The sequence below is a fragment of the Pseudophryne corroboree genome, chromosome 4 (assembly GCF_028390025.1).
Source record: "Pseudophryne corroboree isolate aPseCor3 chromosome 4, aPseCor3.hap2, whole genome shotgun sequence".
Classification (NCBI taxonomy): Eukaryota; Metazoa; Chordata; class Amphibia; order Anura; family Myobatrachidae; genus Pseudophryne; species Pseudophryne corroboree.
Window position 1 is genome coordinate 154,009,415 of NC_086447.1, and position 12,898 is coordinate 154,022,312.

The following is a 12,898-nucleotide window of genomic DNA, read 5'->3' on the forward strand; positions in this document are numbered from 1 at the left end:
CTGGGGACGGTGTAACGGAGATGTGGAAGGAAATTGAGACCCATATGAAAGAGATTTTTAAAACCCGAGCTTCTCTTCCTATTGCCGTAGCATGTAAACAAAAGCCCACTGAAACTGTCACTGAGTTTTGGAAGAGGTTTAAAAAGTGTTGGTCTGAAGATGCAGGTCTTACTCTTGTAGATACAGACCATTTACTAATTTCTACCTTTGTAAATAACTTGTTGCCATCTGTTATGGTCCCTGTTAAGCAAGGTGTTTCTTCCTGGACCTCTGATAATATTAAGGAATTTGAAAAGCACTTATATGAAAAGGAAGCTGCAGGATGCTTTGATGTTAAAAAACCCTTGCAGAATGCCCCAACTCATAATTACCAAAATCACAGAAACCGGGGAGATAGACGCCAGCAGCACTTTACTGGCCCACCCCGCAATCCAGCCCGATATCAAAACCCACAAGCCAGGCCACCCCACCCCCCTGACTCTGCCAGCAGGAAACAAACCTCCTGCTTCAACTGTGGAAGGGACGATCACTGGGCAAGGGATTGCCCTTGTCCCCCACAAAACCACCGACAGCCCCAAGCTCCGGCTCCCTCCCGGGATCATCCCCGACAGTCACACAACAACCCCTTTCAGGATCATGTCCGATTCCGAGTTGACTGGCAGGACCCCTCCCACTGACGGGGCCCGGAGGAGGGTATCCCAGCCTTTGCCCAACTCACCAGACACTGGAAGGACCCACCGCTACTAACCTTGATTATAGGAAAGAGAGCAATCCCTTTCCTGGTAGATAGCGGGGCAACTACTAGTGTTTTGTGTGTCGACCTGTACGATGGTCATTTGGAAAAGACTGCTCCTTCAATGGGAATCAATGGGATACCCACAGATGCTTACCTGACAGATGCCCTTAGTGTCAGAACCACGGGAGGCACGTATATGGGTAAACACAATTTCACTGTAATACCTGAATGTCCAATTAATCTTCTGGGAAGGGATCTTCTTAGCAAACTCGAAATCTCCATTCTCCCTTCACCCACTAGCAGTGGCCTGGAGGTCGAGTCCCCACACCTACCGGTGTGGGAGGCAACAGACATTACACCTGATTTTGACAAAGTGAACCCTGCTCTATGGTCGGAGGGTCCCTATGACACTGGCCTCATTCCTTGCACACCATATAGAGCAACCCTGAAACCTGACACACAACCTGTCTATCAAAAGCAATACCCCTTGTCACAAGAGAAGGTTGAAGGTCTTAGACCAATGATACAACAGTTTCTCCAACAAGGCATTCTCAGACACATAATCTCACCTTACTGCACACCAGTCAACCCTGTTGCTAAGTCAGATGGTAGTGTAAGGTTTGTACAAGACCTCAGGGCAATTAACCAACTCATTGTGCCCATAGCACCCATTGTACCTGACATTAACTCACTCATTTCAGCTATCCCTGCAGATGCTGCAATTTTTTCTGTGATTGATTTAAAAAATGCATTTTTTAGCATTCCAGTGGATGCACAGACACAGTTACTTTTTGCATTTTCTTTTGAGGGCAAGCAACTCACCTGGTGTCGTTTACCCCAGGGCTATATTGACGCACCCGTTGTCTATAGCATTGTACTCCAGGCCACATTGGGGCCCTGGCAACCTCACCATGGTTCAGTCCTGCTACAGTATGCAGATGATCTGCTGCTCTGTAGTCAAACTGAGGAGGCCTGCCGGGAGGATGGTATATCACTGTTAAACTGGCTCTGTGAATGTGGACACAAGGTGTCCAAAACAAAAATGCAATGGTGTAAGAAGCATGTGGATTACTTAGGTTTTGTGCTCACTCAGGGGGAAAGGAAAGTCAGTCCACAGCGCATTCAGTCTGTATTGGGCCTGGTCACCCCAACTACCCAGAGAGAACTGCTGTCTTTTCTGGGTATGGTAAATTACTGCAGACAGTGGATATCTGATTGTTCCTATTATGATAACATTTTGAGACAAGCCACACTGAAAGACAAACCTAATATTGTACAATGGTCACAAGAAATGTTAACTGCATATGAAAGCTTAAAGTGTATGTTAATGAAAAGTCCGGCACTTGGCCTCCCCAACTATGTACTACCTTTTCATTTGTTTGCAAGGGACAATTGTAAAACCATGGCGGGGGTGCTCACACAGTTTCATGGAGGAAAGTTGCGCCCAGTGGCATTTTTTTCCAAAGTAATGCCTGTCACTGTGCAAGGTATGCCTGCTTGCCTCAGGGCACTTGCAGCCTGTGCAATGGTAACTGAAATGGCCACCACACTCACCCTAGGCCACACAACAATACTTCACACCACTCATGATGTTCTAACCATTTTAAAAGGGTTACACACACAACACATGTCAGCTCAGCGCCTTAGTGGATATGAGGTTCTCCTTTTGAACAACCCCTCCCTCACCATTAAGTATGCCACCAACTCTTCAGGTCCTGCACCCATTCTCAACGCTCTCCTGGGGCTCAAAGGTCCTGAAGACCACCCTCCTGAACCCCATGACTGCTCAGCCTCCATTGAGTCAGAAACATCCCCCAGACTGGACATGTCCCCTGTCCCTGTCCCCGACGCGGATGTCATTTTTGTAGATGGTTCCTGTAGCAGACCCAATGACACCACGTACCAAGCGGGTTATGCTATTGTCACTCTCCCTGACATTATTCTGGAAGCACAGCCCATTCCTTACCAGTCAGCACAGGCTGCAGAGCTCATTGCTCTCACAAGGGCTTGTCACCTTTACCGGAATAAACCAGTCACCATCTACACTGACTCCAAATACGGGTACGGCGTCGTGCATGACCATGGGGTCATTTGGCAACGCCGTGGTTTCCTTGGAGCTGATGGAAAAGGCATATCACATGCCCAACTCATCTCTGACCTTCTGCATGCCATAACCTTACCCTCTGACATTGCAATCCTCCATTGCAGGGCACACACCGGGGGGAAGGATGCAGTCTCCCTTGGAAATGCCCTTGCTGACTCTGCTGCCAAACATGCAGCCTCACAGCCCATCACTCAGGCCCACATGACCATCATGACCCCCCCAGCTCTCGACAACCATTACCTGATCACCCAGTTACAGGCCTCAGCCTCCAATGCCGACCTAGCTGACTGGACTTACCCAGTTTTGCAGAAGAATCCTAAAACAGGATTAATCTGCAAAGAGGGGAAACCTTGTATACCCCAGTCCAGTGCACCCTTGTTTATTGCCCACTACCATGGCATAGGACACCACAGTAAGGCAACAACTACCTTACTCTTACGTAATGATTTCTATGTCACGGATGCCAAGTCATTAGTAGATCAGTATGTCAGTAGATGCATCACTTGCCTGCGAAACAACCCCAACAACCCTGACAAGGCAAAACATCAGCATCTTGAATACCCCACCACACCCTTTACACACCTGCAAATTGACTTCACCCATATCCCAGGTACTGGTAAACAGGAATATGCCCTGGTCATTGTAGACATGTTCTCTCGATGGCCAGAGGTATTCCCCACTAAATCTGAGGATGCAAAGACAGTTGCTAGGATCCTAACTCAGGAAATCATCCCCAGATGGGGGTGCCCATTGCAAATCAATAGTGATAAAGGCTCCGCCTTTACAGCAAAAATTACACAGGCCTTGGTAAAGGCCCTGCAGGTGGAATGGAAGTTCCACATCCCGTATCACCCGCAGAGTTCAGGGGTCGTAGAACGCATGAATAGGACCCTCAAAGACAAGCTTAGGAAGGCCACAGGGGGTACCTTCCATAAATGGAAGAAGGTCCTTCCTATTATCCTAGCAGAGATCAGAATGACACCACAAAAGACTTTGGGTTACTCCCCCTTTGAAATATTAATGGGTAGGCCCTTCCCTACACCTTGGGCTAAGAAACCATTAGTAATACAGGAGGGAGATCTAGAACTTATCAGAGAAGAGTATGTCAGGTCCCTGATAATAAAACTGAATGAAATTGAACATGAGGTTGTTTGTAAAAACCCTTTGAATCCACAGGAACCTACACACCCCTTTAAAGTCGGAGACAGAGTCGTGGTGAAGGTGCTCCCCAGGAACAAGAGCCCAGGAGACTTTACCTACGGTCCAGAGACAGAGGTCGTAGCAGTAACCAGAACAGCAGTCCTGACAGAGGAAAGCCCCACCTGGATCCATGCATCCCGAGTGAAAAAGGTTCCTAGACCAGACCTAGAGAGGGAAGCAAGTGATTCCAGCGAGGTACAAACGGGGGCAGACAGCCCTGACCTCCCACCTAGCGAAGACAGAAGAACAGAGGAGGATGAGGAACCTGTCCCCTACCTCTATCCTGGGGACTATGTTGATAATCCTAATGGTCCTCACTTGCCAAGCTACAGCTGAAGTAGACATTACACAAAAATCCGGCACCTACACATTTTGGTATAACTCCTCCAATACTGAGGTTGCCGCCTATAAAATAGATTTCTGTACCATTGCTCCCTGTCTTAACAAACATTATGCCTGGCAGTGTGATCAGTATGGTACACGTAATACCCCCACTGAAGCCTATATTTGTGTTACTAGTAAATATTGGGGAAATAAATGTGCGTATTGGGGATCAGTGGGATGGAATTCTGGCCATAGTTATGGATACCAGCCCAAAGAGGCTCTCTCAAGAAAAGACAAATATGGTGAGTCCCTGCTTACCCGTCTTACCCTTCATAGACAAAACAGATGTGATAGTAAATTCATATTAAGCATAAAACATCCCCAGTCTACTGATGCAGGCACCTATGTCCTAGGTGAATCCTTTTTTTTAAACCCATCCCTTACACCATTCTTGTTACAGGATATGTTTAACAATGAAAAGTATGCCCAGCTCAAGCCCCCTAAACCACGCCCCAACCTCTTGAAACCTCATATAACCACCTTCAAGGATATGATGGCCGTTAACAATCCCACCTTTAAAGACACCCTAGCTATTGAAACTGGTTTCTCTGACATCAATTTCTGGTTAGAATGGATGAAGTATAGTGCTAGCAAACATAATAAAAGTAACTGTTATGTCTGTGGCAAATCTAGGCCCCACCTAGGTACAGTGCCCCTTAATATACCCCTAGAACAGGAAAATTGTTTTTTCAGCCTTTTTAATGACACCAAAACAAATGACAGTCAGTGCGAAATGTGGAAAAGGGAATATCCCATATTGTCAAAAAATCCCAACCCAGGAAGCACCATAACCATATATCCTGGAAACTATACCTGTTATACATCTAACACCACCACAGGGAGAAATTTAAAAACCTTCCCACCAGGGTATTGTGCAAATAAAAGAACAACTGTTTTAGTCAACCAAACTAGATCATTAGGCGACATTTATTACATATGTGGGGATATGAAACTTAGAAGTAAATTAGACACACCATGGTATGGTGAGTGTGCCCTGGCCAAAGTCATAATGCCACTCCTAATGATCACCGATGACCCCACTCCTCCCTCTAATACTCCTGCTAATCGAAAGAAAAGAGCACTCCCAGGAGGTAGCTTTGACCCCCACGTATACATTGATGCTATAGGGGTCCCAAGAGGTGTTCCAAATGAGTTCAAAGCTAGAGATGAGGTGGCTGCGGGTTTTGAATCATTGTTCCCTATAGTAACTGTAAATAAAAACGTAGCCTGGATTAATTATATATATTATAATCAACAAAGATTTGTTAATGATACCAAAGATGCTCTTAAAGGTATAGCTGAACAGCTAGAAGCCACTTCCCAAATGACCTTCCAAAATAGAATGGCCCTTGACATGATTCTAGCAGAAAAAGGCGGTACATGTGTTTACATTAGTAAGGTGGAAGGCTGTTGTACATATATTCCTGACAACACTGGTCCCAACGGTAAGGTTACTTTAGCCATAAACAAGTTAGAAACCTTATCCATAGAACTTAAGAAAAATTCAGGTATTGATAACCCATGGAGCCAATATTTTGGGTGGTTTGAAAATTGGAAACAGGCTCTTGTGCAAATAAGCATATTCATACTTGTAACTTTAATTCTTTTAGGCATTATAGTTTATTGTGTAATTCCCTGTGGAAAGAAACTTACCTCCAAAGGCATTGATAAGGCCCTGATGTACTATGATATAACCACCAGTCCTGTCACCTCCTCTGATAGTAAGGGACCCGACGATTATGCCCAATATCTCAAGAACTGGAGGAACAAGAAAGGAGCCTCACTTAAGAATCATGTCATATAACAATCATGATTCTAAGAGGGGATTGAAGGGTTAAATCTCCTCTGTCAGTGTGCATTGTGTAAATATTGTTTCTTTTTCTTTTGCCTTGGATTTAGCTTGCATTGCATAAAATGAATATAGCTCCACCCATAGTTTGTTGGGAACTGTGTGAAATCACCACCCCTAGATGAAGTACTAGGCTGTATCCTACATCCCCCCCCATGTAGCCTGTTTTATCCCTCCTATGCAGTAAAGTTAAACCAATAAAGTATTTACTTTTGCCTACCCCTCCCTGGACATTCCAATCCCTCCCTAGACAATGATGCCTTATATACCATTGTTATGAACAATAAACGGAGAGTGATTCTTAATTACATGGTGTCGTGTATAATCTGTAATTTTAAGGATTGCTCTCACTGACGTCAGTGGCCATCAAATCGAGGGGTACAAGAAGAGGCTGATATCCTTTCAGTATAGTGTCTCTAGAGTGCTATTTAATATATGACTTCACTAAGATGATCTCTATAATGGTCACTAGGGTGCTCTCTGCATTGTACAACAGTCATTAAGATGTTCTCTAAATTGGATAACAGTCAGAAGGATTGTTTCTGTATTGTTTTGCAGTCAATAAAATGCTCTGTGTATTGCATATGGCCACTGGGTTGCTCTCTGAATTTTATAGTAGTTAGTATGATGCGCTTCATATTATATGGTAGTCACTGAGATTCCCTCTATAGTGTATTGCAGTCACTGGGATATTCTCTGTACTGTATGGTGGTCACTAGAATGCTATCTGAATTTTATGGTGGTCACTATGGGGTCTATTCATGAAGCAATGAAAAAAGCGGAGAAGTGAGCCAGCGGAGAAGTTTCCTATATTAACCAATCAGCATTGAAGTGAAATTTATAATTAATACTATACAATTGTACAGAGCAGCTGATTGGTTGTCATGGGCATCTTCTCCACAGGCTCACTTCTCCATTCTTTTCACTGCTTCATGAATACACCCCAAAAAAACTATCCATATTTTATGGTGGCCACAAGGATGCAATCTGTATCTTACACTGGGAAGCTCTCTGTATTGCTTATCGGTCACTAGGATGCACTATGCTTTGCAAGGGAAAATTAATTTTAATCCCTTCTGCTTTTATGTTGGGACTACCAACTGTTGATTTGTTAATATCATAATTTTTTACAAAGCACTTTAAATTCTGAGTCCACCCCTGATCTAGTCAGTTTAGTAATAAGTTAACTTGGGTGATTGTCTTTAGAAATAGCTGCTACTGGTTATATTTTGCATTACTATCTTGCTACCTGATTTACTGTCTACTAAAAACACTGAAAAGGCAACTACACTGCATAAAAGTTTCTGGTTATAAAAGAAACAGTAACAGCTGTCACAAATGGTATATGCAAGTATATGCAAGTATATAAAGTATATAAAGTCCTGTAAAGTAAACTGCCACTTTTCATCATCACTTTACTGCACCAGTGGTCACAGGAGCAGCAGGGAGTGCCAATGATTGGCAGCCCGGACTGGAGCCCCAATCACCAGTCCTTGGGTAGGTGAGTATGTTATTTTTTTTTTATTCTTTGTTTTTTACAGTGACCAGCTTGTGTGTCACTGGGCTCACTGCAGTATTTTTTCACATTTTGTTTTTAGTAAATTCAGCAAGATCGCATGTCCCATTATTATTTCCCCAAAAAGTTAATTAAAGGGTTTGGAGCAATTTTTCACGAAAACTACTCCAAAAGCCCTTTAATACATTCAGGTCATACTACAATAATTTGAAAAGGGTGTGAAAACACCCTTTTCATATTGTTTTAGTGAAAAAATTGTTACTAAATATCCCCGTAAAGAAGAAATCTAGCAAAAACTGATCAAAATCGTATATTAAAATTGTGAACTCATTGATCAAACTTTCAAAGTGGGATTTTATTTCTTAAGCAGGGCATACACTATACAATTATCTGCCAGATCTGGCTGGTTGGAATTAAAATCTGGTAATGTATTAGAGCAAATGGCAATCGACCATTTGCTCACAAACACTAGAAAACAGACAAAAACTGTTGTTCATACAAATTGGTTAAATCCGTGATTTTATAAATTTGTCTGGATTACAGAATTAGTCTATTTTACAGTATTTGGGAGCAAATGGTCAATTTTAATTTGCTCTCATCCATTACCGGAATTTCATTCCAACCAGCCAGATCTGCCAGATAATTGTATAGTGTATGCCCAGCTTTAAGCAAAGGAAGTTAAGAAACTACTGAATAACAATTTCAATCAATCAAAAATATAAAATAAAAAAGCGGGTGTAAGAATTTCTGTTTTAAGAGTATCTTAGCTTCTTTCCTTGCTTTCAGTGGCTATACATTTCAGTGGAGTGTAAGCATGTGCCCCACACACAGAAACCCCCCATTTCAATGTATAGGAGAATTTATGATTTTTATTTATAAATATATATTTATATATATTTATGATTTACATATATACACACACACACACACACACACACACACACACACACACACACACACACACACACACACACACTGTGTGTATGTATATATATATATATATATATATATATATATATACCAACAAATATAAAACCACAGCACTCACCACCCCAGAAGCGGGGTGCAGTGTCTGCACTCACCACTCATAGGGTGGGGTACATGTAGCCCATGGCCAACTACTTACAAATATACAAACAGAAAGTTCAGCACTCACCAAAGCAAGCTCACTTATTTTGACAACATCAATAAACAAATGATGGGGGTTTAGTTAGTGAATTGGCCAATGCACGGAAGCCTGCAAACCGCTCGCCAAGGTACCCCATCTTCATGCAGGTCCTACACTATCACAAAGTCTCAAAAATTAAAACCTGGCAACTGTATCACATAATATAACTGCAAATATGCCCACTTGGTTTACTGTGTATCTGCCATATACTCCATGGCTTTTAAAGGTACACTAGTCACCTGACACTGGCTGATAAATTACTAAAGAACAGCTGACTCAGGTTTAAGATAATTGGGCTTGCATAGGGGTGCATGAACAAAGCTTGTGGCCACAGTTAATATGAGTTAACCAAAGATTAACCCTACAATATACCAACAAATATAAAACCACAGCACTCACCACCCCAGAAGCGGGGTGCAGTGTCTGCATCCACCACTCATAGGGTGGGGTGCATGTAGCCCATGGCCACCTACTTACAAATATACAAACAGAAAGTTCAGCACTCACCAAAGCAAGCTCACTTATTTTCACAACATCAATAAACAAATGATGGGGGTTTAGTTAGTGAATTGGCCAATGCACGGAAGCCTGCAAACCGCTCGCCAAGGTACCCCATCTTCATGCAGGTCCTACACTATCACAAAGTCTCAAAAATTAAAACCTGGCAACTGTATCACATAATATAACTGCAAATATGCGCACTTGGTTTACTGTGTATCTGCCATATACTCCATGACTTTCAAAGGTACACTAGTCACCTTACACTAGGGGTCATTCCGAGTTGTTCGCTCTGTATTTTTTTCTCGCAACGGAGCGATTAGTCGCTAATGCGCATGCGCAATGTCCGCAGTGCGACTGCGCCAAGTAAATTTGCTATGCAGTTAGGAATTTTACTCACGGCATTACGAGGTTTTTTCTACGTTCTGGTGATCGGAGTGTGATTGACAGGAAGTGGGTGTTTCTGGGCGGAAACAGGCCGTTTTATGGGAGTGTGTGAAAAAACGCTACCGTTTCTGGGAAAAACGCGGGAGTGGCTGGAGAAACGGAGGAGTGTCTGGGCGAACGCTGGGTGTGTTTGTGACGTCAAACCAGGAACGACAAGCACTGAACTGATCGCAGATGCCGAGTAAGTCTGGAGCTACTCAGAAACTGCTAAGAAGTGTCTATTCGCAATTCTGCTAATCTTTCGTTCGCAATTTTGATATGCTAAGATTCACTCCCAGTAGGCGGCGGCTTAGCGTGTGCAAAGCTGCTAAAAGCAGCTTGCGAGCGAACAACTCGGAATGACCCCCACTGGCTGATAAATTACTAAAGAACAGCTGTTTGTATATTTGTAAGTAGGTGGCCATGGGCTACATGCACCCCACCCTATGAGTGGTGAGTGCAGACACTGCACCCCGTTCTGGGGTGGTGAGTGCTGTGGTTTTATATTTGTTGGTATATTGTAGGGTTAATCTTTGGTTAACTCATATTAACTGTGACCACAAGCTTTTTTCATGCACCCCTATGCAAGCCCAGTTATCTTAAACCTGAGTCAGCTGTTCTTTAGTAATTTATCAGCCAGTGTCAGGTGACTAGTGTACCTTTAAAAGCCATGGAGTATTTGGCAGATACACAGCAAACCAAGTGGGCATATTTGCAGTTATATTATGTGATACAGTTACCAGGTTTTAATTTTTGAGACTTTGTGATAGTGTAGGACCTGCATGAAGATGGGGTACCTTGGCGAGCAGTTTGCAGGCTTCCGTGCATTGGCCAATTCACTAACTAAACCCCCATCATTTGTTTATTGATGTTGTGAAAATAAGTGAGCTTGCTTTGGTGAGTGCTGAACTTTCTGTTTGTATATTTGTAAGTAGGTGGCCATGGGCTACATGCACCCCACCCTATGAGTGGTGAGTGCAGACACTGCACCCCGCTTCTGGGGTGGTGAGTGCTGTGGTTTTATATTTGTTGGTATATTGTAGGGTTAATCTTTGGTTAACTCATATTAACTGTGACCACAAGCTTTGTTCATGCACCCCTATGCAAGCCCAGTTATCTTAAACCTGAGTCAGCTGTTCTTTAGTAATTTATCAGCCAGTGTCAGGTGACTAGTGTACCTTTAAAAGCCATGGAGTATTTGGCAGATACACAGTAAAGCAAGTGGGCATATTTGCAGTTATATTATGTGATACAGTTGCCAGGTTTTAATTTTTGAGACTTTGTGATAGTGTAGGACCTGCATGAAGATGGGGTACCTTGGCGAGCGGTTTGCAGGCTTCCGTGCATTGGCCAATTCACTAACTAAACCCACATAATTTATGTATTGATGTTGTGAAGATAAGTGAGCGTGCTTTGGTGAGTGCTGAACTTTCTGTTTGTGTATATATATATATATATATATATATAGACCAAAGCAAGGACTGGCACTCCTATGTTCCAACCAGGTATACAGTGCCTAGGTGCCAGTAAGCAATGAGACAGTCCAAAAGAAAGATACGGCACTCCAGGACTAATATAACATGCCTAAAGGCAGCAGAAAAATAAAGCTGACGGCGCAGCCTATTGTGTCAACGTTTCATTTAATTTCTTAAATTTCGTCAGGACAGTATCAAATACAAAACAAAACCGCTTACCTTAAGTACATACACCACATACAGATTAATCCACACAGCACGTGCGGGTCCTGGACGGGGACTAGTGACGTCACGGTCAAGCGACGTGCGCCCTCCGGCGCCGTTGTCATAGTAACCCGTCTGAGTTAGCCGCACCAGTGCTGAGAGTGTAAAAACAAATTATAATCAAAAAACACACATAAACACAATCCAGACATGTGTCCAACACCTTAAAGGAGAAAAATATATAAAACAAATCCACAATATGATGAGAGCTGAGCATAACATAATTATGTGGATAACCAGTATGAACTAATACCTTAAAGTTATCCCAGTAATTGTATATATAAAAAGAGACCAGGCGGTCCCAATTCTCTTATGATAAACACATAATGGGGATATCCCCCAATATAAACCAGAACTCATGAATATAATAGGAATACAAGTTCCCACTAGTACCAGATAACTATTAAGGAACTACAGAGGGCCACCAACCCTACAGGGTATATTAAAATACAGTAACTGGAGATATATATATATAAGACACAAAGCTAAGGAAATTTCTCATGATGTCAAAACAGGAAAAAATTTACAAAAAACAACCTAAATTATTGGATTCATTAAGCCCATAAGGGGCCAAGGTCCGTAGTTCGAAGATCCAACGGGCTTCCTTGCGTAATAACACTGCTCCTCGATCCCCCCCTCGGATGTCACAGGGAACATGGTCAATGATTTTGTGTCGCAAACTAGCCAGGGGGTGCTTAGCCTCACGGAAATGTCGGGCTACCGGCTGTTCTTGATGGGTACCCTCCAGTGCCGAGCGGATGGCTTGGCGATGTAATGCCATTCTTTCCTTGAATTGGCGGATGGTCTTGCCGATGTAGAGTAATCCACATGGGCACTTGATGTAATAGATTACAAATGTACTTTGACAGGACAGGATATGTTTAATGCGAATTTGCGTGCCCGAATGTGGATGACTAAAAGTAGAACCACATTCCATGGATCTACAGGTGGTGCAGCCCAAGCACTTGTAGCACCCCGGTTGTCGTGATAAGAAAGTCCTTTGAGTGGTATTTTCCATATGAGAGATGTCATTTCTGACTAAAATATCACGGAGATTACGTTTGCGTTTATAGCTGGGCATAAGCTTGCAATGTTTGATGGATTTAAGGTCAGGGTCAGCGGTAAGAACGGGCCATAAACTTTTACCCATCTGCATATTTTGCTGGTTGAAAGGATGATATTCCTGTACGAATGGTATTCTGTTGTCATTTTTACGGCTTGATGTCTTGATAGCAAGAAGTTCTTGTCTCAGAATGTTTAACACTTGCTCCTTAATTG